Source organism: Manacus candei, unplaced genomic scaffold (genome assembly GCF_025592945.1).
Source record: "Manacus candei isolate 608988 ecotype Guabito, Panama unplaced genomic scaffold, ASM2559294v1 h1tg000031l, whole genome shotgun sequence".
Taxonomy (NCBI): Eukaryota; Metazoa; Chordata; class Aves; order Passeriformes; family Pipridae; genus Manacus; species Manacus candei.
Window position 1 is genome coordinate 1,363,108 of NW_026138079.1, and position 25,647 is coordinate 1,388,754.

A 25,647-nucleotide genomic window follows, 5' to 3' on the forward strand; every position below is an offset into this window, starting at 1 on the left:
CCTTCCCAGGTGGGACAGGCTGGGAAAACTGGGGCTGTTCAGCCTGGAGAAGAGAAGGTTGGGTGGAGACCTCACAGCACCTTCTGGGGTCTGAAGGGGCCTGCAAGGAAACCAGAGAGGGATTTGATCAGGAACTGCAGGGACAGGACGAGGGGGAATGGGTTCAAACTGAAAGAGGAGAGATTCAGATGAGATATGGGGAAGGAATTCCTGGCTGGGAGGGTGGGAAGGCCCTGGCCCAGGTTGCCCAGAGAAGCTGTGGTTGCCCCTGGATCCCTGGAAGTGTCCCAGGCCAGGTTGGACGGGGCTTGGAGCAACCTGGGCTGGTGGAAGGTGTCCCTGCCTGTGGCAGGGGTGGCACTGGATGGGATTTAAGGTCCTTTCCAACCCAAACCAGTCTGGGATTCCCTGATTCCATGATTCCATGACCCTTTGGGTGCAGCCCAACCCAGCAGCAGATGGGACACTCGGGGACAGCCTGAGAAGCTGTTCCCATGGGTGAGGCCATGACAGTGAGTGCCACCACTGCCATGCTGAAGGTTTTCCAAGCTCATTCCATGCCTGTCTCCTCCATCACAACAGGAATATCATCTCCCACTCCCTCCAGTGACCTGCTCATCCAGCAGTGTGGAACACCAGGGCTGGGAGTTGCTTCTGCACAAGATCCTTCTGCCCCAGGAGAGTGAAGATTCTGCTCAAAACACCTCTTTTTCCCAACAATACCCATGGGAATTTCTGCAGGCTGGCTGAAAATTGCAGGATTGCAGAGATACAGCCCTGCCCTGATGCTTATTCTCTCCCTGAAATCCTCAGTGACTTCAGCAGTTCAGGGCTGGCCCAGAAACTCCAGCATCTCTGGGATCCTTCAGGATGAAAGGCTCTCCACGTGGGTAAGTTATCATTATTTGTTCTTCTCCTCTCCCTGATCCACTCTGGAAGACAGATGTGCATTCTTCCCCCCCCTTCCTCCCTGCCTCTGGAACTGATGAAACATGAAAATCACTCCTTAGATTAAAAAAAAAAAACCAAACAACAAACCAACAACAACAGGCCCCCAAAGTCAACACAATACATTGGGAGCTGTTTGGTTTCTAATCTCTGAAAAGGAGCCAGGTCAAACAGACACAGCTCCACTGATAAATTGTTATTCTTAGAGATTTCAGCCTTCCATGGAAAAGTACTGAGCTGGCTCTGTGATCTCCTCTTACACTGTCATCAACATCCAGCAGTGGAAAATTGGAGAAAACCAGCTGCAAGGGAGAGTGTTAAGGGCATTATTTTTAGCTGCTTCATTTCTTTTCTGCCTCCACACGCTTCCCTGTGGAAAACAAGGCTGTCTGTCCCAGGGACTTGCTGGCAGCTGCTGTGTCAGGCACCACAAAGCTGCTCCTTGGGAAGGAGGTGCTGAATAAAAGCAGAGAAATCCGAGTGGTGGCACAGCAGGAGAGGTGAGGGAATGTGGGGAAGCTTTGGGAAGAGTGTGGGTTCTCCCTTCACCAGAGGGTTGAGTTGGAGGGGTGGAGCTGCAGTTGAATCTCCCTCTCCCTCTGCTGAGGTGGTTCCTTTCTTATTTCCACTCCCTGCTGGGCCATCTAAGAGTCTCAAATACTCTTAAATACTCAAATAGCTCACAAACACTGATGTGCTCTTACAACAGGCCCGCTGAAGAGAGGAATTCCCACCCTGGAACTTCTGAGGGCTGAGGTAGCAACTAAATCCAGGAGGGTTCTGGTGCAGGTGTGGATGGATCCACTGCCAGCCCATCCCTCACCTCCTGAGGGTGACTTCCAGTCAAACTGGGAGCACTGGGCTGGAAAGGCTCAGTCTGCCCACTTTGGCCCTGTGAGGTCTCACCTGAGTGGAAGAATCATCAAATCATGGAATGGTTTGGGATGGAAGGGACCTTAAGGATCATCCAACCCCCTGCCATGGGCAGGGACACCTTCCACTAGCCCAGGTCCAACCTGGCCTTGGACACTTCCAGGGATCCAGGGGCAGCCACAGCTTCTCTGGGCAACCTGGGCCAGGGCCCCCCCACCCTCCCAGCCAAGAATTCCTTCCCAATATCCCATCTATCCCTGCCCTCTGGCAGTGGGAAGCCATTCCCTGTGTCCTGTCCCTCCATGCCTTGTCCCCAGTCCCTCTCCAGCTCTCCTGGAGCCCCTTTCAGCACTGGAAGGGGCTCTCAGGTCTCCCTGGACCCTTCTCTTCTCCAGGCTGTGCCAGGGCCTCCCCACCCTCCCAGGGAGGAATTTCTTCCCAAAGAAAGCTCTCCGTGTGCCAGCCTGTTTTTCCTCCTCGTTTTTGGGGCACTTCAGCTCCTTCTAAACCTCTGGCCTTGGCAGCACCTCTGGATCCTCACCTCTGTGAGCGTCCTGGCAGCCAGGGGGGTGAAACCTGGGCGTGCTCCAACCCCTCCTGCTACCCCAGGAGAGTGTTTGGAGGCCAAACCAGGGAAGAACCCAAATGGTGCCAGAGCAGGATGATGCCTGGGCCTGAAAAATTAATGATCCTCTCCTGCCATGCACGAGTTTGTACAGGAACAGGGCCAGCCCAGGTGGGTCTCCTGCATCTCCTGCACCTTTTTAACTTGGTTTGGCAAATCTGGAACCTGAAGTCCTCGGTGACTTCAGCAGTTGAGGGCTGGCCCAGAAACTCCAGCACTTCTGGGATCCTTCAAGATGAAAGGGTCTCCATGTGGATGCTGTTTTTAGGGAAGATTTGAGGTTTGATCGATGTTTTTAGGGAAGACTTGGGGTTTGATCGATGTTTTTAGGGAAGACTTGGGGTTTGATCGATGTTTTTAGGGAAGACTTGGGGTTTGATCGATGTTTTTAGGGAAGACTTGGGGTTTGATCGATGTTTTTAGGGAAGACTTGGGGTTTGATCGATGTTTTTAGGGAAGACTTGGGGTTTGATCGATGTTTTTAGGGAAGACTTGGGGTTTGATCGATGTTTTTAGGGAAGACTTGGGGTTTGATCGATGTTTTTAGGGAAGACTTGGGGTTTGATCGATGTTTTTAGGGAAGATTTGGGGTTTGATCGATGTTTTTAGGGAAGACTTGGGGTTTGATCGATGTTTTTAGGGAAGACTTGGGGTTTGATCGATGTTTTTAGGGAAGATTTGGGGTTTGATCGATGTTTTTAGGGAAGATTTGGGGTTTGATCAATGTTTTTAGGGAAGACTTGGGGTTTGATCGATGTTTTTAGGGAAGACTTGCCCAGAAGTTCAGTCCTTTCCAAGGATAAAGTCGTTGGTGTTGGTTTGTCCACCCTCCATTAACAATTTGGGAGGTTTTGCTGAGCAGGTTTGGGGTTTCCATGCCTGGGATTTCCCACTGGGATGCCCTGGTGTCAGGGGCTCTTTTTCCAAGATAAATTGCCTCTATTTGTCCTGCTTGGCACCTCCTGGCATTTGACAGATGCCTGGAAAGGAGACAGACTTAAAAAAATCTTGGCACGGGGACAAGTCCTGACCATGACTTCAGGAGCTGGGCAGGAGTTCAGAGGTGACTCTTGGGAATGCTGTGTTGGACACAGAGGCTGAGAGCAGAGAGTTTTGGGGGCTCTCAGTGCTCCAGAAAGCGAGCTGGAGGAATTCCTCTGGATTGCTGAGGGCAGGAGAAGTGGCTGGAAAGGAATAGGGAGCAGGGAGGTGGGAGCAGGTGACCCACAAGGTCCTCTCCAAGTGTTTGTTTCCTTCCTGTTTCCCTCTTGGATGGATTTCCCTTCACTCCTGTTCACTTGCTAAGGTGAACATGGGTCTGGATTGGGAGTCTTTGTGGGTACATGAGGACTGTTCATCCCTCAGGGACTTATTCTCAACCCCAGTGGCTCTGACCAAATAAACCCCATGGACATCATTTTGAGTTAGAAGAGGACAAAACTCCCATTAAAAATCACTGGGGCAAAAATGTAACAATCATCCCATTTATTTCTCCTCTGTATCCGTGTCCTGTTATTCCAGATAAGAGTGTTTTGGCTCACTGGGAAGGTAATGCAGCTCTCCCTCAGAAGAGAGCTCAAAACCTCCAAGGCAGAGCAAATCGGTTGACTGAGAGAATTTGAGCAGATTGGGTTTGTTTTTGATCTTTTTGGCCAATGAGATTAAGCCTGAACCTTGTTTTTCCCCTTCTATCTCCACGATAAACCCTGGAAGCTGCTCCTGCTGACAGGATACCTGGAAACTGTCTCGTTGTTGAAGTGCTTCAGAGCCTCCTTTGCTTTATTTGTGGCTCTGAGAGTGGAACGTGGGCAGCTGAGAAAGATCAGGGAGGTCTGGATGCCTCAAGGTTATTCCAATTTGTTTGCTTCCCTGCTTTTTACACCCCTGGGGACTGAGAGCATTTCCCTTCCCTATTTTGATTTTTCTGTTCCTTCCTCCCATCTCAGGAGCCTCTACCCCTGTGTCCTGAGGGCACGTCCTGCCAGGAGCCTGGTTGTTGTGCTTGGCTCATTATTTACAGGCCTGGTGTCTCCTTAATGTGGCTAAATCCTGATTTTTTTCCCCTTCCATCTAATGCAAATTGACACCCCAGTCTTGTTTAGTCTCACACACTCTGCTGCACAGTCCCAGAGCTGTTTGAGCCCATCAGACTCCCCAAAATTCAGAGCTTTGCCCTGTTCAGCACCCCCTAAGTGCAGGTGCAGAGAGCTGGCTGGGTGTGGAGATGCTGAACTGCTCAATAACATGATTTGTAAAACTAATCTTGTTTCTAACTCTGGGTTTGTTGCACATAAACTCTCAGATGAAGCCTCTGCTCACCAGAAATATGATTTAACTGGGTTAGGGGGCATTAAAGAGGTGAAAAGCAACGGGCTGTGCCTTCACAGGAGCTGCACCTGAAACAATCCTTGCCCAGGAAATACAACCAGAGCTGCTTTTGCAGGAGTTTTGTCCCATTTCTCGAGGTAAACTGGGAATAATGGGAAATAACAGCCCTTTTTTGTTGGGAATTGCCTGTGCAGCCCCTCCCTCTTGGCTCAGCACAGGCTGGAGAACATCTCAGGCACGTCACTGCAGGTGGAGGAGGCACTGGGGCATCTTTCAAACAAAAGAATGAGCTGTTATTGTGTTATTATTTGTGTTGTTGTGTTATTATTTGTGTTATTGTGTTATTATTTGTGTTATTGTGTTATTATTTGTGTTATTTCAAAAAAACATGGGGAATTCACTGCTCCTGGCACTGCCTGTGCTTGGCCTTCAGAGCCCACACACTCCAGGCAGGGAATATCAGGGAGTTCCAGGCTGTGGAGAGAGTGCTCAGGAGGTTTGAAAATCAGTGAACAATGAGGAGTAACCAGTGAATAACGATGGGTAACCAGTGAACAATGAGATTTAACCAGTGAATAATGAAGTGTAACCAGTGAACAGTGTGGTTTAACCAGTGAATAATGAGATTTAACCAGTGAATACTGGAGTTTAACTAGTGACTAACAGGGTTTAACCAGTGAATAACGAGGTTTAACCAGTGAACAATGAAGTTTAACCAGTGAATAACAAGGTTTAACTAGTGAAAAGTGAGATTTAACTAGTGAAAAATGAGGTTTAACCAGTGAATAACAAGGTTTAACCAGTGAATAATGAGATTTAACCAGTGAACAACGAGGTTTAACTGGTGAACAATGAGGTTTAACCAGTGAATAACAAGGTTTAACTAGTGAAAAGTGAGATTTAACTAGTGCAAAATGAGGTTTAACCAGTGAATAATGAGATTTAACCAGTGAATTATGGGGTTTAACCAGTGAACAGTGAGGTTTAACCAGTGAACAATGAGGTTTAACCAGTGAATGACAAGGCTTAACCAATGAATAATGAGATTTAACCAGTGAATAATGGGGTTTAACCAGTGAACAGTGAGGTTTAACCAGAGAATAACGAGGTTTAACCAATGAATAATGAGGTTTAACCAATGAATAATGAGGTTTAACTGGTGAACAACGAGGTTTAACTGGTGAACAACGATGTTTAACCAGTGAATAACAAGGTTTAACCAGGGAATAACGAGGTTTCCAAACTGGCCACATGTGCACAGACCTCCACACGTGTGCCCAGAGTCCCTCACCTCTGCCCTTTGCAGAGTTGCCACCTGAGAGGAAATCCCTGGCTATTCCTCTTCCTTCCTTCCTCACATTCTTTGGAAAATGCTGTTCCAGTCGTTGGGAAAGGGCTGATAATGAATGGCTTAATTTGATAGTTCAAGTGTCATGGTCTAACTTTTCCTTTGTGGGAGCTAAATGGGAATGTCTGCATGGAGCAAACTGGTGCTTGGCAGCCCCCCATGGAGTTAACTTTTTAAAAAATATTATAAATTAATTAATAATATAAATAAATATAATAATATAATATATAAGGTATATAATCAAATATAAATTCATAACTGAGTAGCCTCTGATATGACACTGAACTTCTGATTTTTGCTGAGAGCTCACTATGCCTTGGGGGGATGACTGGGTTTGGCTTTTTTAGAAATATGGCCCACAGTGTAAAAATTAAGGGAAAAAGAGGGTTTTATATGTGAGAATAAATATGTATGTAATACATATTAATGTATAAACTTCAAAATGACATGGCTCTTACAGTTGTAAAGTAGATTCATCCCATATTTATAGTGATAATATTGCACATGGCTTCCAGCTTTTAGTGATGGTAGGAGGCAAATTAAAACCACCAGAAAATAATTTCCAAGCATTCCCCATCTCTGGAAGTGTCCAAGGCCAGGTTGGAGCAACCTGGGCTGGTGGAAGGTGTCCCTGCCCATGGCAGGGGGTGGCACTGGATGGGCTTTAAGGTCTCTCCTAATCCAACCCATTGTATGATTTTGGGGCACATGTTGGTGGTGTGTTGCTAAATTTAACTTGCTCAGGGAGCACAGGTGGAGTCTGACACGGATGGAGGAGTTGTGTCAGTGCAGGGCTGACAAAGCTCAGCAGGAGCTGAAGAGGGAAAAATTCCCTCAGGGCAATGCTGAGGGAGAAGGTTTGGAGCAGAGAGATCACGGCCAGCCACTCACTCTGTGCGTGGGCTTGTGTTTGGTGATCAACTCCAAACTTTCCAGGCCTTTTCTCCACCTCAAGGAGGAGCTGAAAGTCCCTCTCCTCCTCCTCCTCAGGCTTTCCAAGGGCTGCAGGGCTGCTCAGCTCAGCCAGACCCAGAGGGTGGGTGCCAGGGAGGTTGTGGACTCCCCATCCCTGGAAGTCTCCAAGGCCAGGCTGGACCTGGAGCAACCTGGGCTAGTGGAAGGTGTCCCTGGATGAGCTTTGAGGTCCCTTCCACCCCAAACCATTCCATGATATCTCCTCCTGCCACTGCTGGTGTTGGGGTAGCTGCACCAGGATCCCTCTCCCAGAGGAGAGATGCCCTTGGAGAGGGAGATCTCCACCCAGGCCCTTCCTTTGGCACAGGGTCTCTCCTGCCCCTTTGGCTGCCCAGTGTCCACCAGGATCCTGGACAACTGGATTAAGGCCAAAACTGTCCCTGCTCCTTGCAGGGAGGGTTGGAACAGATGATCCTTAAAGGTCAACCCAAACCATCCTGAGGTTCCTCTGAGGAGCTGGCAGTGCCAACCATGGGGGTTTGGGTGTGCAGGGGCATTTTCTGGGCTCCTCTTTGGGCAGGGCTGTGAACATTGACCTGTGTTTGACCACGTGAAGCTGCTGCACCAAACAGGTGCTGGGGTGCCAAGGACAAAGCCAGGTCATCCCTTCCCTTCTGTGCAGGACCCACGGAGAACATCCGGGGGGGGTCAAGTCTGGGCTGGGTTATGATGAGCACCAGTTGATTTGCCTTGTTAATAAGAAGCTGGGATGATGGAGATCTGACAGTTTTAGATATTTCCAGAAATAAAAACCACGTGGAAGCAGGGAGGACCCTGTGAAGAGAGGCAAACTCAGGCTGGGAGCAGGATAAATGTGACCCCAGGGCTTTAATTTCCAGACCATTTTCTCCTGGCACAAAGCAGGGAGTGAAACATCTTTCCCTGCTCCAGTGCTTCCTTCAATTCCCACACCACCCTCTCTGGGATGCATTAGGACAGTTGTTTTCCAGGTGAGGGAACTGCACTGGGAACTGGTCCAGGTTCTGAGAAAGAAAAGTTGTGTTTTAACCCAGCTCAGGTCCCGGTTTCATTCCTCGTGGCATCTTGGACACGGAGGATAACAGGAGGAAGGAGCAGCTTGGGCTGAGGGCAAGACCCCTTTTTGGGGTCCCCTTTGGCTGGCAGTGATGGTGAGACCATGGCCCAATCCCATCCCAGCTCCAGCACTTGTCTTGCCACCAAAATAAAACATTCTGCCTCAACCAGGCGGACCAATTCCATGAAAATCCCTGTTTCCGTGGTAACTGCTGACAACCCTCACCCTGCAGGTGTCATTCCCATGGGATTCACGAAAACCAGCAGCTGGAAGATTCCCCCTCATCCCATGGGCAAGGCCTGGAATGGAGGGATCACTTCTTCCTGTGGTGAGTAGAGGAAACCACCGGGGTTTGGGACATTTGAAACGATCCCGGGTGGAATGCTGGAGGATTTGCCATCTCCTGCCAGGCAGATCCCAGCAGCTCGTGTTTTTCTGGCAGCCTGAAGTGTGACTTCTGATATGGATAAATGGAAATCATAGAATCCTGGAATATCCTGAGCTGGAAGGGGCCCCAGAGATCATCCATTCCAACTCCTGGCCCTGCACAGAACACCCCCAAAATCCCAGCATGTCCCTGAGAGAGTTGTCCAAATATTCACTTACTTTGGCTTTTGCTTTCTTTTTTTTTCACTTTTTTAGGAGCAGAGGTGAATATTCCTTGCAAAACAAATGTAGCTCTTCAAACAAAACCTCCCAAATACTGTCTTTTGTTAACTAAAAAGCGCTGAAAAACACTTCTGTGCTCAGCAACAATGAGCTAAAAAGATTTGAAGAGGTTGGGAAACGAACAATTTCAACGCTTTCTCATCCTTTTAGATGAAGCCAATCGTAACAAAAATAAAAAGAAATGGTAATGAATGGTAAGTTATTCATGACTTTTTCTGAAGAAGGAATAACAATGTGCCTTCTGTGAATATTAAGTAAAAGTAACCTGGGGGGGATGGGTTGGGCCTGGTGAGTCACACACAGGTTTGGAATTTTTGATGTTCCACAACTGGCAGCCTTTCCAAGCTCTCTATGTGTCCCTGAGTCCCTCCAAGGCAGGTGGAATGAGTTCCTGCAGATCCATCCATGTTTTGGATCCTGTGGCAGCACAGGGAGGAGTTTGGAGCTGAAGGAGCTCTGTGCTGAGTGCAGCCTGTCTTGCAAAACATTGCCTGGCCTTCCTTACCCAGGGGCTGGATCTATGGAAACATTCCCAGGTGTCCTGTTGGGAAGGCTCCTCCACTGCTGCAGGATGGGGTTTCACTGGTTGCTTCTCAGAGCTGAGCTTGATGAAGGTGATTAAAATGGTTAATGAGCCCCACAACCTCTCGGCCCCTTCAATCTGGAAACAAAAAGTGGGGCAGATTGGGATGGGAAGAGCTGCAAAGCTCCAAAGAAGGAGGATTAAAGGGGCTGTGTGTCACCCACCCCGGCTGTGGGGTGGGATGTGGGTTCCAGTCCCACAGTGTCCCCATTTTCTGGGCCAGGGGGGGGCCTGGACTGGGATGGTGCCCATGGCATGGGCAGCACTTCATTGTTCTGCTTCCTTCTCAGCATTCCAAGGGGCCCTCGGGCCTGACTTGCTGCAAAGCATCCAGATCCTGCTGGGGCTCCTCTCCAGCTGATTCCCTCCTCTCCAGCTGATTCCCTCAGCTCCACCCTGCCTTCCTTTGTGCCACTGGGGAGCCCTGGAGACCAAATCCACCCTTGGGAGCCCTGGAGACCAAATCCACCCTTCTGGAGCCAGAGGAAAAGCTCCTGTGCTGGTGAAGGCTTCCCCTGAAGGCTCTCCAGAGGCAGGTTGGTGGGAATTACAATGGTGGGAGCTTCATCCCTGTGTTTTCCAAATGGGCAAACAGTTCTAGGTTTTGATAATTGTCTCCTGCCCGGAGAAACTGTGGATGCTCCTTCCTTGGAAGTGTCCAAGGCCAGGTTGGATGTGGCCCTGAGCAACCTGGGCTGGTGGAAGGTGTCCCTGCCCATGGCAAGGGGTTGGAACTGGGTGATCTTTAAGATCCCTCCCAGCCCAAACCATTCCATGGCTATCTAATTCCAGGATTCCAGGACTGTTGTGAGGAGAATCCACAGGACAGCTGGAGCAGAGGGACAGAGCAGGCTGTGCTGAGGTTTGGCTGATGCTCAGAGGTTCCCAATTCCAACTGGATGTTAAACCCTCCAGCACAGACACTCCTGCTGCTGCAGGCCCGGGGGCTGGACACAAATTCCAGGGGGAGGTGGAGAGGGAAAGCAGAAGGAGTTGTCACCCTCCTGTGCTGTGTGTGTGAGGGTGGCACTCAGTGACCTCGGAGGTCTCTCCCAACCCAAATGGCTCCATGACCAGATGTCTAAGTGGGGTGGGATTAGTTAATCCTGGTTTGCTAAGCCTATAGTCAGGATTTAGCACGAGGTGATATAGGGAATAATGTGTAATTACTGTTCCAGATGGATTGTGATAAGAGCAGTAATTAAGGAGGGATGAGTAGCTCTGTGTGTCAGCAGAGAATTAAGGGTGTTAAACAGAGGTTTGAAGATCAGGAGATGCAGAGAGGAGATGGGTCCAACTGTCAGAAGAAATTCCCTGCTAGTAAGGTGCCAATAAACATAGTTTTAACCTTATTTAGTAGGAAAAGATCATATGACCAGATAGAATTACAGATGTAGGCTAAGATATTTTATAGTAGTGATTAAAATTAATTAAAATAATTCCCATCTGTTCTGCAAAGACTGATCTTGTCAAATGTGGGAAGGCCAGGGCTGACCCCCAGTGCTGGGGACATTCCAGCTTTGCTGATCCCTGGCTATCCTGGCTCCCTCAACAGAATCCCAGGATCCCCAAGGTTGGAAGAGCCCTCCAGGATCCTCCAGTCCCACCATTCCCCAGCACCACCAGGATCACCCCTAATCCATCCAATCCATCCCCAAGGGCCACATCCAGACACCTGGGGGACATTTCCAGGGAAGTTGCTGCAGAAACAGAATCTCTCCCACAGGATTTAGGGACTGAAGGCAGGAGCAGCCAAGGAAAGCTCCCATCCCTGCCCCTGCTCGGGCCCATCCCAGGGAAGAGCAGCCTTTGGAAGGAGCCCAAGCTCCAGGAGCAGAGGGCATGGCTGGAATTTGGGCCCAGGCTGATCTCCCCAGGAGCCTCTGCTGGTTCCAGGCAGCAGGAATTCCAAACTGTGCCTTTCCTGGCTCAGGAAAGGGTTCCCTGTGCAAGGAAGGGCTTACCCAGCACGGGACTTTAAGCTTGGGCTTAAAGCCAAACCCACGGTGAGGGGCTTTACTGGGGCACTGAGGGAGAGGAAAGAACAGCAGGAAAAGCTCCAGGAACCTTGGAGGACGTTGCCTTCATTTCAAAAGGGGTTTTTGGCCTAAAACAAACCTTCAGACCTCAGGGATCTGCCCTGAGAATGAACAGATGCCCCAGGCCTGGACAACCCGGGGTGCTCAGGGAGTTTTGGGACTTCCAAAATATGGACAAAAAGATGATTCCATGAAGTGTCTGCCCAGAGAGGTTGAGGACTCCCCATCCCTGGAAGTGTCCAAGGCCAGGTTGGAGCAACCTGGGATAGTGGGAGGTGTCCCTGCCCATGGCAGGGGGTGGCACAGGATGAGCTTTAAGGTCCCTCCCAACCCAAACCAGTCTGACCAGGTCATACAAAATAAATTAGATGCAATTTCATATTTCCGATCACTTCTTTCTCTCTGTTGGTTTGTGTCTTTCTGGAACAGGACTTGGACTGTCAGTTCTCTGAATCCCAGAATTACCAGGGTTGGAAGAGACCTTCAGGATCATCCAGTGCCCTCATCCAACACCACCAGGATCACCCCCAATCCACGTCCCCAAGGGCCACATCCAGACACCTCTGGGACACTCCCAGACACAGGGACTCCACCACCTCCCTGGGACACTTATTCCAAGGCCTGACCACTCTTTGAGAGTAAAAAATTTTCTCAAATCTCTCATCTGAACCTCTCTCTTCCCATCCCCTTTCCTCCTCAACCGGGTTGATGGGAAAACAAGAGCGGGGTCCTTGAGGGAAGGCCACCACCCAACGTGCCTTGGGAGACAACCTGGGAGAGGCCTGTGGGCAGCATTCCCTGACTTCTGGCAAGGGTAGAGTCTGAATGCTCAAACACATGGATATTCTGCTTAAAATAGACCGGCAGGGAGTTTATGACAACCCTGCAGTCCCTGGGGAGGCTCTCTGATGAGGCAAATGTTTCAATGCAAATAAAACCAGGCAGGTCAGGAAGAAGCTTTTCAACAGAAAATGCCAGGGCCAGAAATATCAACTGAAAAATGTGCCTTTTTTATTTTTATTTTTTTTTTTTTGTTAACTATGAAGTCCATACCAAATTATCCTTCCTGGTTGTAACCATTTCCTCAGCCCCCACACAATAGTCTGTCTTCATTTGCTACTCTGGTTTGTTTAGACTCCAAGCTTTTATGGGCTTGGTTTTATCAGCTTGATGTGTTTATAAAGCTCCATGTATGTCTTGGGAGTTGTTTGAACAATAAGAGGAACTAAATAGAGGGTAATTAGGGCTAAATTGCTGCAAAATATACACTTCAGAGTCCTATAAGGGGCTTGATTAAGTGTATATTTGATTTGGGAGTGGATTCCCCAGCCCTGGGTGGGATTGGATGTCTTGGTGTCCGGATTGGATGGGTTTGGAGCAACCTGGGCTAGTGAAAGGTGTCCCTGCCCATGGCAGGGGGTGGCACTGGATGGGGTTTAAGGTCCCTCCCAACCCAAACCATTCCCTGATTCCATGCTATGTGAGTTGGATTGGACTGGCTCCCTCCTCACTCCTCTCACTGCTGGTTTTTCCAGCTATTCCAGCTGGAATTCTCCTGCTGTTGTGCAGCACAAACCCTGCAGGAGTTTGGGAACTACAGGATTCGTGAGGCATTTGCTGGGATTCTCCAGCAAGGGATTCACCCCCTGGTGTGAGGGAAGGAATGTGGCTGGTGCTGAAAGGGCTGGAGCATCTTCCAGGTCAGGACCAGCCCCCAATTCCCTCCTCAGGGTCCCAGCAACATTCCAAATCCTGATCCAGAGCTCAGGGAGCATTTGGACAGCGCTCTCAGGGACAGGGGGGGGATTGTTGGGATGTCCTGGGCAGGGCCAGGGCTTGGACTTGAATGATTTTTGGGCGTCCCTTCCAACTTGGGATGTTCCATGATTCCATGACATCAGGTCCCAAAGCTCTGGGTGAGCTCTTGGACTGGCAGTCAGCTGTGCTAGGAGGACATTTCCTTCCTTGGGGAGCCCCTGGTGCTTTCTGGAGGGTGAGTTTTTCCCAGGTCTCTGCGCTCCAAGCCCGGGGTTTGCAGTGAAAGCCCCGAAATAAAAAGCACAGATGAAAGAGTCTCCTTTTCGCTGAGGGAGATGCCAGTTGTTGATAAACTGGGTCAGCTGAGAAGTGTCTGGGGGTGGGAGTTGTGTTACTGGACTTGAAAGTCTGGGGTGGATGTCAGAGCTGCTCCCCTGAGCTCTCCCTTGCCCTAATTTAGGCACCTCCCCGGGGCTGGGATGACTCACGGCCTGCAAAGCCCTACAAAGGAATCCTGGCTCAGGGCTTGGGGGCTGCACTGGGCAAAGGCTGAATTTGGGGCAAACTGATCCTGACCTGGGGGATTTTACGTGGGAGTTGATGGATATTGTGAAGGCAAAAAGCTGGTTGGCAGAATCCCGGGATGGATGAGGCTGGAAGGGCCCCCCCAGTGGGGCATCTGCTCTCCTTCTCCCACAGCATCACCATTCCTCCCTGAAACTCTTTTCCTTTTGTCTCAGGGCCTCGTTCTTCCCTTGGCACAGCCAGAATCTCTCCTGGAGGTTTCCATGATGTCTCTCTCCACTGTCCTTCCAGCCATGTTCCAGCTAATTCCCAGCTCTCCTTCAGGACCTTTAAAGGTTCTTCTTGTTCTTCTGTACCAGGACCTTTAAAGACCACAGGGTGGGTGGGGTTGGAAGAGCCCACAGTGTCCCATCTGGTCCCATCTCCCCGCTCCAGCAGGGCCATCCCAGAGCACATGGCACAGGATTGTGTCCAGATGTTCTGGAATATCCCCAGGGAGGAGACTCCACACCCCCTCTGGTCTCTGATGCAACTCCTTGATTTTTCCTTTTTTTTTTTTTTTTTTTTTTTTTTTTTTTTGTTGTTGTTTTTTTTTGTTGTTGTTTTTGTTTTTTTTTTTTTTTTTTTTTTTTTTTTTTTTTTTTTTTTTTGTTTTTTGTTTTTTGTTTTTTTTGTTTGTTTGTTTGGTTTTTTTTTTTTTATTTTCCAGGCTTGTATTTGGGAACATCAGCAAACCTGGCAGAGGATTTGTCTTCATGGGCAGGGACAGAGTGACTTTCACCCAGAGGTCAGTCCTTGGTCCACCTGGCCATGAAGCCATCCTGGAGCACCAAGAACATCTCCACAGGCATGATCCAAAGCAGTTGTGTAAAAAAGGACAACAAAACCTTAGTTCTGTGTTTGAGAAAGGTCCAAATCCAGCTTTTTGGAGCTTCAACTACAGGAAGATACTGGGTAATGATACAGATCTTTATGCACAGGAAAATACTGGATAATGATAAGGATCTTTATTCACTGGAAGATACTGGATAATGATAAGGATCCTCAGCCCAAGGAACTAAAGGAGAGGAAATACTTTAGGGATGGGGCAGTAAAACTGTATTTAGGGATGGAAGGGCTGTAGAAGCAGCTGAGAAAGTCTGGGAGAAGGTGTCATGATTTGTGACAGTTGTGGCATCCCAGGGTAACCAGAAGGTACCAGAAGGCACAAAGGCAGCATCGAGCCCCCAGTCTCACATTCACTCTCTCTGCTGAAATCCTACAATTCTTGGGAAAAAACAAAGTGCAGGGATGAGCAGGAGGCAACCTTGGCCACTCCTGGCACAAAATCCCAGTGTGACCATCCCCACTCTGCCCACGTGAAGATGCCTCCCATTGCTACGGGAGCTGGAAGAGCTTCCAGAGGCCTCAGGAGATGCAGAGGAGGATTTACTATGTAATACCCAGCTGTTTATAGCAAGGGTTGACTGGTGACCTCCAGGCAAAGTCTTTGCTCTGTAGGAAGTTCCTTTCACAGTGAAACAGGAGGAAAAAAATAGGTGAGGCCCAGGAAGATGCAAAGAAATAAGGGTTGGGATGGAACAAGAAATAAGGGTTGAGGTGGGACAGGAAATAAGGGTTGGGATGGAACAAGAAATAAGGGTTGGGATGGAACAAGAAATAAGGGTTGGGATGGAACAAGAAATAAGGGTTGAGGTGGGACAGGAAATAAGGGTTGAGGTGGGACAGGAAATAAGGGTTGAGGTGGGACAGGAAATAAGGGTTGAGATGGGGAAGAAATAAGGGTTGAGATGGGACAAAAAATAAGGGTTGAGATAGAACAAGAAATAGGGGTTGAGGTGGGACAAGAAATAAGGGTTGGGATGGAACAAGAAATAAGGGTTGAGATGGGACAGGAAATAAGGGTTGGGATGGGGAAGAAATAAGGGTTGGGATGGGGCAAGAAATAAGGGTTGAGATGGGATAGGAAATAAGGGTTGGGATGGAAAAAGAAATAAGGGTTGAGGTGAGACAAAAAATAAGGGTTGAGATAGGACAGGAAATAAGGGTTGGGATGGGGCAAGAAATAAAGGTTGGGATGGAACAAGAAATAAGGGTTGAGGTGGGACAAGAAATTAGGGTTGAGGTGGAGCAAGAAATAGGGGTTGAGGTGAGACAGGAAATATGGGTTGAGAGTGGGAAGAAATAAGAGTTGGGATGGAAAAAGAAAGAAGGTTTGGGATGGGACAAGAACTAAGGGTGGAGATGGGACAGGAAATATGGGTTGAGATGGGACAAGAAATAAGGGTTGAGATGGGAGAAGAAAGAAAGGTTGGGATGGAACAAGAAATAAGATTTGGGATGGGGCAAGAAATAAGGGTTGAGATGGGACAAGAAATAAGGGTTGAGATGGGACAAGAAATAAAGGTTGGGATGGGACAGGAAATAAGGGTTGATGTACTCTGTGGTTGCAAATTGGAGGATTTGCAGCCACTGCACATCAGAAAAGTCAAAACCCACACAGGCAGTTAAATCTGTCATGAAAAAAGCAGGACTGACAGAAGGGGAAGAGTTATTAACTGTGAGCATTGGTTTCTACTTTTTTTTTTTTTCCTGGGAAACAGGACTTTGTGGGCATCCTTTGTAAATAGGATCTCAGCAAAGGGTCTCTCTGATGTTGTCATTAATTTTTTCCTCCTTCTGGGCTTCAAATAGTGCCATAGAATGTGCTCCTCGGGAAAACAAAAAGTTGCTTGAAGAAAAAAAATCTTGAAAATATGATTTGTGGCAGAGTTTTTATTTAGATGCAGATGTAGGATAAGATATCTCCATATTTGGCTCAAATTCTTGACATGAGACTTAGTAGAGGGGGGGGAAAAGGGGGCCTGTCAGAGCTGAGGAGCTGAGAAAATTTAGGTTCTCTCTCCACATGAGACTTTCCAAGATAAATTAACAGTGGATGTTGAGCTGGACTTTAAATTTACAGCCCAAGATGTGAAAGGAGGTTCAAACCACTTCACCCAGCTGTGGAATTTGCCAGGGAAACCCAACCTTCCTTTGTAGCAGTTCCCCAGGAAGGCAGGGAGACCAAAAAAAAAAAAGGTGGAATTCAATTGCTGGGAGCCCTGTTAGTCCAGGCTTGCTCCTGGTGGGCATCAAAGACAAAAAGCAACTGTGGCTTTGTGGAACTCCTGGAAACATTATTAAATTTGACTCAGAAAACAAGAGGATAATGCAGAAATCCAGGGAGGCTGTTCAGCTAATTGCTGGGGTGGTAATGAATTAAAATTGGCTCTGGGAGAGGCTCGTTTTAAACTTCCAGTGTGGCCAAGGGAGAGGAGCACAGTTGCCTGGTGGAAGTTCCTGGGATGCAAAGCTGCTCGAGTGCAGTTTGCATGTCCAAAGGTGGATCTGGGAGCTCTTCTTTGAGGAGTTCCCAGTCCCAGAGAGCTGTTCTTTGAGGCCTGGAGCTCCTGGCTGCATCTCGGGCTGCAAGAGAGGGAAAGAGAGGGAAGGGTGTCTTAAATTCCCCAAAAGAGTTTTAGACTGGAAGAGCTTTTTAATTTATCTTTTATGGAATCATAGAATGGTTTGGGTTAGAAGGGATTTTAAGGATCATCCAGTGCCACCCCCTGACATGGGCAGGGACACCCTCCACCATGCCAGGTTGCTCCAAGCCCTGTCCAACCTGGCCTTGGACACTTCCAGGCATGAAAATGTTCGCTGATCTTGGCTGTGCCTTCCCTTTGCTGGCAGGCAGATGTGACACCTACAGTCTGGGAGTGAAGAAGTCCCAAAAGCTCTGGTTTCTCCCGGGCTTTTGCAGTTTATTTGTGCACATAATTGAGACTTGGCCCTGCCATCTGTCCCTCTGTCACACACTTGCCCAGACTGTGGCAATTAGCAAAACTTTCCCAGGCAGTAGCTGAGCTGGGTCGTCACCACAGCTGAGATTAGAACCAGGAGCCACATGGGCTCCAGAGGAGCAACCAACCCCACCACTGGATGATGTATGGACCCAGGGAAAGCTGCTTTGGAACCTCCCAGAAGCCCAAGTTCAGCTGTTTTCTCACATTCATAAATCCTGCTGGAAGTGGATGTTGGCGGAGGAAGTGGGAGGTGCAGACAAATGAGGGATTTTTGGACACTCCTATTTGGGGAGCACCCCGGGGAAGGACTGTGGAGTCATCTGTTTGGGCAGGGCCTAAAATTAAGGGGCCCCTGCCCGTGGTGTGAGGGAACAGAAATAACAACAACAACAGGAGTTTTCCCCTTTTCCAGCCGGGGCTCCTCACGGGATGGACGTTGGACATGCCAGGCCGGGCTTTGGCCTGAGGGGGACTTGGGAAGCTTTTTATAACTTCTGTGGGGGTGACCCCTCTTTGCCATGGGAATATGGCTCGGGATTTATCTGTGTGACAAGTGAAAAGGGACAGGAGAGCCAGCCCTGCCTTCCCGGGCGGGCGGAGAGGCCTCCATGGAAGGGAAGGCCCAGGGTGGGATTTGGAGTTCCAAAAACACCCCCTGGAAGTTGTGCCCACACACAACTGGTCACCGATGCCCAAACCTGTTTTTTTCATCCCTTGTGGTTTTCTCCACGTGACAGACACGGAGCTCTCCTTTTCCAGAGGCTCTGGAAGCCCTGGCTTTGTGCGGATGCTGCTCCTTCGGAAGGTGCCGGAGGGTTGGGGGGGGGGTTGTTGAGCTGTGAAGGCACTGATGGAGTAAGAGCTGAGCTCTTGGTGTTCCCAGCTCAGCCTGGCTCCCCTCTTGGGGGGTTGAGGGGCAGAGGGAGGGAATCCAGCTGGAAGGATCCTCCTTTTTGTTCCAACAGCCCTGTTGGATGGAGAGGCCTCTCCCTCCTCGGTGCTGGGGCAGGTTGGGCACTGCAGGGTTTTCCTCCTGGTGGTGGTTTGAGTTGCTCTGGAACCTTCTCCCTGAGGAATTTCCCTCCTGAGGCAGCTGCTTTTCCCACGGAGGGGCCACCAGGAGTAGCTCTGCAGGGGTCACCAGCAGCTGTCCAAGCAAACCAGACCCACCGGGCTACGAGTTCATGGAATCATGGAATGGGTTGGGTTGGGAGGAACCTTAAAGCTCATCTCATTCCACCCCCTGCCCCGGGCAGGGACACCTTCCACCAGCCCAGGTTGCTCAGGACCTCATCCAAGCTGGCCTTGGACGCTTCCAGGGATGGAGCAGCCACGGCTTCTCTGGGAATTCTCTCCCAGCCCCTCCCCACCCGCCCAGGGAAGGATTCCTTCCCAATATCTCAGTTGCTTTTGACCTGTTCTGGTCGCCCCCCCCTTGTGTCACAGTGCCTTGGTCATGGCCAAACAAATACCTTGTCTCAGCCCCCCATTTTCAGGGTAGAAAGTCATTTTTTGGGTGGCACTGAGGTATTGGGAAGCTCAGTGAACCCTTCAGCACAGAAACGCTGCCGTCCCCAAATTCTCTGCATTTTGCTCAGCTCTGATTGCACAGAAAACTTCTCTTGCTTTGTTTTTTGGTTTTTTTTTCCCCTTCTGATTGTTCTGTCACTGAATTGTGTAATTAATGTCTTTATTAGAACATTCATAACGTGAGGCAGCAACAAAGCCACTCTGGCAACCAAACCCAAGTGAAAACCCCTGGAAGATTAATGCTCTTGTTCTTTCTCCCGTGGTAAAATGTCAGTATTTTAGGAGAGAAACTGTTTTCAGCTGTGCACAGAAGGGTTTTTATTTAAGTGACCACAATTTCAGAGTTTCAATTGTGTTCTCATTCTCCCTCTCTCTTTCTTTACCAACAGCCTGGTATCATTTATTTAAAATTCTGCCTGTTTTCATTGGAATGTAGTTAATTGCCTTGGAAGGAGTATAATCTCTTGAAGAAAAACATGCTTACCATGGAAATAGCTCCTTTTTGAAAGGTTTGCAAAAAAAAATAAAAGGCAAAAAAAAAAAAAAAAGGCAAGCAGATTATGTACAAATTCTTAGAATGCTCCATTGTGCCAAACACTGATGAATTTGCTTGGATTGGGCAAGTCCTGGCAGCAAAGCAGGGCATTTTTATGGTTATTTATGTTCTTTATTAACTAATGTATAGCTGGGATAGTCTAATTACTACAACCATTGAAGCTGTTCACAGCAGGAGCACAAACCACACAGCATTTGGCTGGTTTGGAGCTTGAGCAGGGAAGGAAAAAATTCCTGGGTTTCATGCAAAACTCTTTGGCCCCTGAACCTTTCATCAAATCTGCAAGAATAACTTGGTTGGTTTTGGTTCCCCCCCATCCATCTCCCCACACCCCCCCCTGGGTTATGGCCAGGCTGAAATGGGGTTTTGTTATGGAACTTCTGCTTGGAAATCAGGGATATGATGGGTTTCCTTGTTCCTCAGGGACCACAAGCATTGCCTTGGAGTGTGTATAGGCATAGAAATGTATCTCACTGCTGAATCCCAGGATCACTGGGGCTGGAAAAGCCCTCCCAGCCCATGGATCCCCCCTGTGCCCATCCCCACCTTGTCCCACAGCCCAGAGCACTGAGTGCCACGGCCAGGCCTTCCTGGGACACCTCCAGGGCTGGGCACTCCAAACCTCCCTGGGCAGCCCCTGCCAAGGCCTGACCACCCTTTCCAGCAGGAAATTCCTCCTGAAAATGTGGCCCATCCTTCTTGAAATGCTACAAAAGACCTGACACCACTTGTGTCAGACTCGGCCCTGGCTCTGCTGGTCAGCCCTGGTGGGACACAGAGGACCTCAATGGCGCTGCAAGTGTTTGGACTCAAAATGAGCTCCACTGCTCTGTTGTCTCCATGTTCATCTTCCTCTCTGGTGAGAAAGCAGCTGAGATTCAGGCCAGGCTGGATGGGATTTGGAGCAACCTGGGCTAGTGGGAGGTGTCCCTGCCCATGGCAGGGGGTGGCACTGGATGGGCTTTGAGCCAAACCATTCTGGGATTTTATTATTCTAAAAATGGCTGAGGGAGCTGGGGGGGTTTATCTGGAGAAGAGGAGGCTCAGGGGGGACCTCATTGCTCTCCCCAACTCCCTGACAGGAGGGGGCAGGGAGGGGAGTCAGGCTCTGCTGCCATGTCCAAGGGAAAGGAGGAGAGGAAATGGCCTCAAACTGCACCAGGGCAGGGTCAGGTTAGGGATTAGAAACAATTTTTCCCTGCAGGAGTGGTCAGACCTTGGAATAAGTGTCCCAGGGAGGCGGTGGAGTCCCTGTGTCTGGGAGTGTTCCAGAGGCATTTGGGGGGGGGGGGGGGGACATGGATTAGGGGTGACTCTGGTGGTGCTGGGACTGGAGGATCCTGGAGGTCTCTCCCAGCCTTGATGATTCTGGGATTCTGCTGAGCTGGCCCTCCACTGGTGGCTCCTGAACCAGTTCCCTGTGTTGAATCCAAGCTTTGTTGGAGGAAGGACCTGCTTTGCTCTTGGATGTTTGAGGAAGGTGCAGTTCTGTGCTGAGTGGTGGCAAAGGGCTGGAAATGGCACCAACTTGCTCCCCCTGGGCCTGGGCAGCACTGAGGACATGTGGTCACATCCAGATATGCCCTGGCACTGCCTGGTCCAGCTGTTAAGGCAATATTTAGGAAATATTTAGGAATATTTAGGAAAGAGGAGCCTGGCTGGAAGTTGGGATATTGTAACTGAGCAGGAAGACCAGGCACAGGCAGGTTGTTGAGGCACCTCCAGCAGCAGCCCAAGGAGGAGCAATGGGATGACAAAACCACCCCCCTGGATCCTCTGGGAGCCTTGGAAAGTCCAGGTAGGATCCTGCAGCTGCTGCTACTCGGGGAAAAGTCTGGGCCTTTGGGATAGTGAAGAATCCCTGGCACAATCCTGGAAATGTGCAGGGCCAGCAAAGCCTGGATTTCCAGTCTCCATCCCCTGATTTATGGGATGCTTTGGGTTAAAGTCTCACCCCCTGCCATGGGCAGGGACACCTTCCACCAGCCCAGGTTGCTCCAAGCCCCATCCAACCTGGCCTTGGACACTTCCAGGGATCCAGGGGCAGCCACAGCTTCTCTGGGCATGATTCCCCTTTGTGTCCCTTTTTCCTCCTCCTTCCCCTTAGCTGTGGAACAGCCAGATTTTGTTTTCTTTACAATGCTGAGAAGCCTTTGGCTGCTTTTGGGATGGACTGAAAACTGCATTTGGGTCCTGGAGAAGGACAACCTTGGGCCATCTCCATGGTTTTGGCCTTTCCCTTGGCTGGCTCAGCAAACTGAGCTTGGTGGCTCTGACTTTAAGGGATGCTGTTCTCTCCTGCTGTGGGAACACAGACCTGGGATCTTGGATGCTGGGAATTCCCCGTGGCAACCCAGCATCTCAAATTTGGGATTGCAAATGAAGGGCAGCAAATGAAGGGCAGCAAAGCCCCGGGAAGGCTCCTCAGGATCAGGATATCATGGACAAAGGCAGGCCAGGGATAGAAATCCATGGTGTTGGAGTTATTAGGCTTTGACAGGCACAGAGTTTTCCCAGGTTTTATTCCCTGTTTATTTGGAATGTTAGAGGCAGTAGAGCAGCCCTGGGGCAGTGACTGGATGGCTCAGAAGGGGAAGTTTGTTAAAAGTGATGCCCGAGGTGGGGGGGCAATGAGAGCACTTGTGCTTCCCTGCTCCCAGCCTGAGGATGGACTGAGGTGGGTTCTCCAAAAGTGCCCAAACAAATGTGGTTTATTCACACACAGAATTCCTGGGTTTGTGCAGCTGAGGAGGGAGGGAGGGGGGCAGGGAGTGGCCGGGCAGAAAAGGGCTTTTTGTTCTCATTTTGCCTTTGGCAAATGCTCCACTTTGGCAAAGGGCTCCAGCAGCCAGAAGGGTTGAGATTCTCTGCTGGAAGGCTCAGCCTGTTCTGCAGGGTGAAGCTGATGCAGTGTGGGCCCAACCGTGGCAGAATTCCAGGGGTTTCTGCCTTTAAAAATGGCTTCAAAAAAGAAAAGTTGCGACCACAAAATAATTTTTTTAATTTCTCCCCCCCCCCCTCCAGTAGCAACATTTTTAAACAGCTCTTCCTCTGCAACCCCCTGACAGGAGGGGGGAGCCGGGGGGGGTCGGGCTCTGCTGCCAGGGAACAAGGGACAGGAGGAGAGGGAACGGCCTCCAGCTGTGCCAGGGGAGGCTCAGGTTGGACAGGAGGAGGAATTTCCTGCTGGAAAGGGTGGTGAGGCCTTGGCAGGGGCTGCCCAGGGAGGTTTGGAGTGCCCAGCCCTGGAGGTGTCCCAGGAAGGCCTGGCCGTGGCACTCAGTGCTCTGGGCTGGGGGACAAGGTGGGCATGGGGCACAGGGGGGATTGGATGACCTTGGAGCTCTTTTCCAACCTCGGTGATCCTGGGATTCTGTGAAATCGTTGTTTAACCAGTCCATTGCCCTCCTCCTCCCATCATTCAGCCCAACAATAGACTTTCAGTTCACAATTCAATCAGCATCCACTGGCAAATCCTTCTCACCTCTTTGAAACGCTTCCCACACCTTTGGGTCTTTGTGATTGCTCAGTAGAGGGAAAAGGAGGGAATGGAGGAAGTTTTCAGATACCTGGTGGGACTTCACAGAATCACAGAATCGCAGTTTGACTCTATGAAATCCTACCAAGTATCTGAACATCACAGAATGATTTGAATTGGAAGAGATCCCAAAGATTCTCTCATTCCAACCCCCTGTTGGGCAGGGACACCTTCCACTAGCCCAGGTTGCTCAGGGATAGGTAAGGCACAAGTGCCCAGATCCTACGAGAAAGATGTCCAACCTTTGCTGGGACAGAGGGATGGAGCAACCCCCAAATTCCTGTTTCCTGGGAAGAGAATTGCTCTATGATCTCCAGCCAAGGGGTTGGGAGCAGATGTGCTCAGTCAGGTCCCCCAGTCAGGCCCCACTTACCCTATCACCCCAGTCCTACCTGAGCAGGTCCCTGAGGGTGGGCTGGAGGGCCCCAGGGAGAAAGGAACACGAGCAGAAGTGGCAGGAGGGAAGAGGGACAAGGATTTAGGATGTGAGGCCCAGGGTTTGATTCTAGAGCAGTGGGAACTGTGGAGAAATACAGGGAGAGCTGAGCTTGCCAGGTTGTTCTGGGCACTGTCAGGTTGCTGTGGAGGGAGAGCTCCTGGGACCTGAATTTGAGCTGAGATTATTTATTAGGGGTATTAAGGCAGGCCCTGGAGGCCTGGGCTGGGCTCAGGACTCCACTGCTCCTTCCAGAGCCAACAAATCACTTGGGCTTTGCTGCTCCAGACTAACTGTGTGTGTCTCTCCCCTTCAAAGCCTGAATCATCTCTAATGAAAGTAATATTTTATTATTAAGTAGTTGGAAGCAGAAAAACGGCAATAAAAAAGCCCAGCAACATCTTGATTTGGCTGCCTTTTTTTTTTTTTTTTTTTTTAATGAACTACTGAGAATGTGAATAACGTTTCCTCTCCACATCCAACAAGACACTGGGAATCCGGGCTGTCTGTCCAATTTTCTGAGTCATTCCTTGGTTTTTTCCTGCTGCTCCTGGTGCTCTGGGAGGTTGTGCTGCTGTGGGAGGAAGAGGAGGTCAGGCAGGAGAAGAGGGAAAGCACAGCAAGGCCCCGAGTCTCCAGGTGAGAAGGGATGTTCACACGGATCCAGCTCCATCCTTGGAGTGACAGAAGGCTGGGATAAAGCAGGTTTTTTGTTTGCCATGTAACTGGAGTGAGAAGGAACCTTCCCAGCCGTGGTTTAGAGCTCACTGCACGTTCTGGAGCTTTCTAAGTGCTCCTCCTGGTCTTACCTTTCCCTGGCAGTCACTTGTGTCCTGCTGGAGAGGAAGGATCATCACCCTCTTGTGGGAAAGGGATGAACTGAAGGAAGTGTAGGAGGCCAGGCAGGAGGGAATGTGTGATTTATCCATGTCCAGTGGTAAGGAAAGCGGGTCAGAGCTGCTAAAATCCCTCTCAGCTGCTTGTCTTGGTCATATTCCCAGCCTTTTGTGATCCCTTTCTGTGGCAATCACTGATTTTTGGGATCTTGTTCCTACAGAGAATCATGGAATGGTTTGGGCTGGAAGGGACTTTAAAGCCCACCCAGTGCCACCCCCTGCCACGGGCAGGGACACCTTCCACCAGCCCAGGTTGCTCCAAGCCCTGTCCAACCTGGCCTTGGACACTTCCAGGGATCCAGGGGCAGCCACAGCTTCTCTGGGCAACCTGGGCCAGGGCCTCCCCACCCTCCCAGGGAACAATTCCTTCCCAGTATCTCATCTCATCCTACCCTCTGGCAGCAGGAAGCCATTCCCTCTTGTCCAGACTCCAGGCCCTTGGAGTCTCTCTCCATCTTTCTTGGAGCTCCTCCTGGTCCTGGAAGGCCAGAATGGTTTGGGTTGGAAGGGGAATTAAGGATCATCCGGTCCCACCCCCTGCAGGAACACCTTCCACTGGCCCAGGCTGTTCCAGGTCCAGCTTGGCCTTGGACACTTCCAGGGATCCAGGGGCAGCCACAGCTTATCTGGGCAACCTGGGCCAGGGATTTTGTACAGGAATTCCTTCCCAATATCCCATCTATCCCTGCCCTCTGGTAGTTTGAAGCCATTCCCCCTTGTCCCGTCACTCCATCCCTTGTCCCCAGTCTCTCTCCATCTTTCCTGTCGGGTCCATCAGGTCCTGGAAGGCCACAATCAGGTCACCTTGAAGCCTTTTCTTCTCCAGGCTGAACAATCCCAGCTCTCTTGGTCTTTTTTTTTTCCACAGGAAAGGTGCTCCAGCCTTCCCAAATGGGAAGTCCACTTTTTGTGGATCACTCCAACAGCTCCACGACCTTCTTGTGCTGAGGAACCTGGAGCTGGACACAAAATCCAGGTGGGATCTCAGAGTGGATAGAGGAAGCACCTCCCTCAACCTGCTGCCCACACTGGCACAGCTTTCCCAGAGAAGTTGTGGGCTCCCCATCCCTGGAATTGCTCCAGGCCAGGTTGGAACAACGAGATTCCCCTGAAGGATCATGGAAAGGCTCTTCCAG

General features: G+C 50.0%; 1 long non-coding RNA gene across 1 annotated transcript; it reads left to right on the top strand.

Annotated features, from left to right (window-relative positions):
* Positions 1-678: 678 nt before the first annotated feature.
* Positions 679-8,990, top strand: LOC127472710 (uncharacterized). Its single transcript, XR_007905120.1, has 3 exons — positions 679-890; positions 8,366-8,461; positions 8,776-8,990. It is a non-coding gene; the product is annotated as an uncharacterized LOC127472710 (long non-coding RNA).
* Positions 8,991-25,647: the final 16,657 nt, after the last annotated feature.